Consider the following 5,074-nt stretch of genomic DNA (forward strand, 5'->3'; position numbering starts at 1 on the left):
ATTTGCATACACAAAGAGTGCAATGCGCACCATCCAAGGGATGGACATGCTTGAAACTCGGACTTGGCGGGGAGGGGGTAGGCAAGGACAACATATGTAACCTAAACATCTGTACCCCCATAATATGCTGAAATAAAAAAATAATATTTTCTATAGAATATTAATAGTTACTATAACCAATACCTTATCATTATGAATAAAAATTGAGATTCTGATTACAAAGGATCACTATTCCTTTGTGGATTAAAAGAGATACTTAGCATGTAGTAGGAATTATAAAAAGAGTATAGATCGATTTAAAGTCTTAGGATGGATATGCACACACACACAAAAGAAGTAATAATGTGGCAGTGTCTCTGGCAGACCAACCTAGCATTGTATAATAAATTAAGAAAACTTTTCACGTCTTTAATCATTCTTTTTTTTAATTGAATTCATCTCTCGATGGTAATTATCCTAGGAAATTTGATTAGTGGAAAGCTTAAACAACTAACTCACCAAAATGAAGTTATTAGCATGACAATGTGATCCTGTCTTTAGAAGTTGGTTTTGTGTTGTTTTCAGCATATGTATTAATTACTCTGCAGTTTCCTTCGAAAGGGTACTTGTTTCTACTCTCTTACAGGGGGTTTGTCAGAAGTCTGGGCTATTTTGTGATATATCTTGGGAAATGATTTACATTATTTTGGCAAAGAGACTTCTTTCTCTAGATAACACTGTCTTTAAGCAAACTGTTTGTGGAACCACCTTGTAGCAACATTCAGTTAGGAGATAACAGCCTTCACATGCTTGATAAAATGATGAAATCACTGACCAGCAGGATCCTTAAGTGGGGTCAGCATTTTTTAGCAATGTGATAATTTTGTTTAATGTGGAACTGGTTACAGCATCTAATATATGTGGAATTCCTGTTTGATGACCATTTACTTGGAGGAAGAAAACCTATGCAAGACGTTTCGTTGTGAAGACATTTCTGATCATTTTCTTTAATTGAGTCACTGAATAATATATTGGTTCATACGTACACTTTGAAATGTAAAGTCTATGTTCAGCCTATTGTGGAATGAGCAGCCTACATTAATCTTGCTTCACACTAAAGTGTATAAGAGATTTATGATTTTTGAACTACATGTCTAAATTGCAATTTTGCTGGAAAAGTTAGCAAATGAAACATTTTTGAAGAAATTAACATAGGAGAAACTATCTTATGAACAACATAGTGTCATTTTTTAAAAAAAATTGTCTAGATGAAAGACTGGGCAAAGTTCAATTCTGTATTGAGGTTCCTTTCAAAGTTAAAATAATTAAGGTAATCAGGTCTCACACTGTGCAAAGGGCTAAAAACCTAGTGTCTGGATAGATGTGGATGAGCATATACCCAGGAATGCCATTAGCCAGTTTTCTCATGTTCTTTACTTGTACTCTTGGAAATTTATAAGAGTGTCTTGAATAACTGGAATACATATAAAGTATGTAAAGACAGATTTTTTGTCTATTCTGAAGAAAAGCAAAAACTTTGAAATTATTACTGAGTGGACATACAGATATTACAAAGAATACGTTATACACTTATTTACATTTCCTTATTCTAAACCTGGATATGTCAATCACTGCTTTTCATAAATTACGTTTTTGGTAAAAGTGCATGTTAGCCTTCAGTTTTTTATTGCGATAATTTTAAGATGGTCTGACCTTCCACTTAATGTTTCTATTCATTTATTTATCTCTTACCTCTTACATATGGATTGATTCACTCTTTATTCATTTAGCTAATATTCATTACCTCCGTGTATTTGCCTGGTTCACAACTGGGATAAGATATTGGGCACAGAAGATATAATCCTAATGTCTATCCTCATAGTGCTTATGGTCTAGCCAGGGGAGAGAAAAAACAGATAATTGAATTAATAGTTATAATTTTAAGTTCTGTAATATTCTTAAGCAATCATATTTTTACATCTTCACACAAGAGGAAATTGTGTATTTGTTCAGTGACCTTTAGAAGCAGCCTATGTATTTTTGTTTATGGGGATGGTTGAGGGCGGGTGGAGGCAACACTGCTATATTATTTGTGTAAGCACAGCTTTAGTGGCTCATAATTATGGGGGCATTGCCCACTGTACTATCTGAAGTTTCTTAGCTCCAGAATATTCCTCACTTCTGCAGGTTTCTCTCAGGGCTCATCATGTTCAGCCACTCGGTATCTCAGCTTGCATTTCCATTTCTACTGCTTGCTTTTTATTAAAAGATGATTATGGTTTTGTCCCAGGGCTTTGCCTTAACCCTTGGTTGAGAAGATGTCCTCTGGGTATCTTCTTCCAGGTTTTCCTACTACATCTTCCCTGCAACCAGGATCTCCCTCCCCTTAGTACAGATACATTAATTATTAATTAAATTAATTAGTATATCTCTACATAAAAAATTGTGTGTGTCTGTCTTGCATCTCTCTGTGTTTGGCTTAAAGAAAATTTAGAACAAAGATGAATATATTTGTTTCACCTCACCTCTTTTCTCAAAGAATTTATAATCTAGTGTTTGTGGTAGGTGTAAGTAAATTTTAGTTTATATCATGATTATTTTTTGTATATATCCCAGCAGAGCTGGAGTTCAAAAAATATTGGTTCAATTAATTTGTGTTTATTTTTCGTAGATTGCTAAGGTAATAAAAGTCTGAGGAAAGATTGACTCTTCCATCTGTGATCATTACGCTTGAAATCATTAGACTTCTCTCACAATTATGGGTAGTGGCCACTAGGTTGAAAATATATCAGAAATACCAGTTTTTAGTGTTTTCTTATTGATAAAGCCCTAGGTAAAGAGCTTCAGTAGCATGAATCTCCAGAAGCCTAAAGCTAATTTTAATTTTTTTCATTTTCTCAAAACTATTTGCTCCAATAGTTGAATAATATTTACAAAATAGTTAATTAATTTGAAAACCACACGTAATATTGCTGTACCACTTCTTCTTCACAATTAAGTTCTCTGTTAGAATCCTTATGGAGAGAGTTTGGGCTTCCTAAAGATTTGTGTAAATGTTCAAATTTTACAAAATAAAAAAGCAATTAATTCTTCTGAAATTTGAACAGTTAATTAAAATTAATATTAACATAACGTTAACATAATTGTTTTCTGCATATTACCTTATTGGAAGCCTGTTTAATCATTGCCTGGGAGATTATTATTTTATGTAAACCAGTATTCTACTGAACCATTTTTGTAAGACTGATTATAGTTTTATCCCCATTAAAGATTGGGTTGCTCTGCAATTTAGTGGTTGTTATTGATAAGCTGAGTGAAAACTGTAAATTTTTCTCCTATTTCTGCCCCTTCCCCACTTGTTGCTGCCTGGGCTGACTCAGGTTTCCTGCTATTGTAGTTAGCTGTAGGCTTGGGTAGAATTTAGCAGTTAATTGGGGAAAGGGAGGGGCAAGAAAAGAGGACATGCAACCTAGTTGCTGATGTATGCCACTGTGGAATCCACTGATTGATGTTTTAACCTCTGGAAATTACAAACCCCTACTTTAACACCTTTATCACTCACTCTTCTTTTTGCTGATAGAGACATCAGGGAAATCACTGAGAAGCCTTCCAGATTGGTACTGATAGATTAAGGAAGGTTCGCCAAGTTTTTTCAAACATCAAGAGGTTAAAATTCCCCTCCTGGATGGGAGGTAGAGGGTCTAGTAGCTAGGGAGAGAAGGCCTGTAGAGCAGTGCTTCTCAAACCTTGCTGTCTATCACAATCACCTGGAGATCTAGTAGAAACACCAAGGCACAGGCTTCTAGGAATAGCCCAGGGCTTTTGTATGTATAAGTTCCCTAGGTGATTCTAATACCAATCAAAGTTTGAATGACCTCTGGGAGTGAGGTTAAAAGACATCTGCAGTTGGCTTTTCCACTAGCATGGTGAGTGGTAAAGGGGAAGAGAGAGGAGGTGAGGTGGAAGGAGAAGGACTAACATTTGAGGGCCTCTTACGTGCCAAGTAATGAGGTAGGTGCTTTCGGGTGTTATCTCACTGAATCTTCACAGCAGCACAATGAGGAAGATACTGCCTTCATTTTACAGATGATTGATCCGAAGTTCAGAACAGGTAAATAAATTTCCTATGGTGGCATAGTGTACAAAAACCAGGTTTTTAACGCCATCAATTCTGTTTGAATCCAAAGATCATGTTTTTTCCATGCCTTTCATTCCTTCAGCAATAGAAGTTGAGCCTCAGTTTTCTCATCTATAAAATGAGATTGATAATAGTAACTCATTCAGTTGTGAAAATTAAACAGTATATGCAAAAGACATAAAGCAGTGCCAGGTCCTTCTATAGTAAGCTCTCGGTGTTAACTATCATCATCATCATCTTCATCATCATTGTTGTAGTTCCTGCTGTGGGACAGTTATGATGTTAGGGGATAGGGATACAAACTTGAAATGACATTATTTGTCCTCAAGTAGTTTACAAATAGTGGGAAGACCCCATGGTTGAAAATAATATGTTATTTCTTCTGGGCATCCACCATAAAATATGTGAGTAAAGTGAGGTAGAAAATCAAGATTCGCTGAAATGCAGAGATGAGCCTGTGGTCGGGCTCATGCGTAGGCCAAGGGACAGACATCCCATACACAAGCCTTGCATTCGTACAAATTCAAGCCTGTGCTTCAGAAAACTTATGCTTGCTACCTGTTGTGGATCCTCAGACCATTCAAAAAAGAGTCTTTGAGCATGTAGGGTTTGCTGTATTTCTTTCTATCAAACCTGGTTTGAGAATCCATAAAAGACAGGCTAGCCCTTAAAAATCTTATCCAGAAATCAAAGTTAACCTTTTGCTTCTCATAATGAATGTTATACAGTAGCAAGTCAGTTTTAGTCATTTGCTTTTGGAATTATCTTTCTCCTGAATACAGGTAGTATTTTTTTTCCTTAGCAGACTTTTTAATCTAAGTAACTGAAGACAGCACAAAAATATTAAGAGGAAGGTATTGTTTTTCTCTCTCTCTCTGTCTTATTTCTGGTCAGTCTCAGATATGCAATTTCATTTTTCTTTGTTCTTTCTGATCTTTCTTCCACTCTTCTTTGGGA

General features: G+C 35.6%; 1 protein-coding gene across 1 annotated transcript in view; it reads left to right on the forward strand.

The window, feature by feature from the left end:
* The window catches only part of MACROD2 (MACRO domain containing 2), a 2,082,072-nt gene that overhangs the window by 155,683 nt on the left and 1,921,315 nt on the right, over window positions 1-5,074 (forward strand). The gene's annotated exons all lie outside the window — the stretch shown is intronic.

This window comes from Propithecus coquereli, unplaced genomic scaffold (assembly GCF_000956105.1).
Source record: "Propithecus coquereli isolate 6110/MARCELLA unplaced genomic scaffold, Pcoq_1.0 Scaffold153, whole genome shotgun sequence".
NCBI classification, from domain to species: Eukaryota; Metazoa; Chordata; class Mammalia; order Primates; family Indriidae; genus Propithecus; species Propithecus coquereli.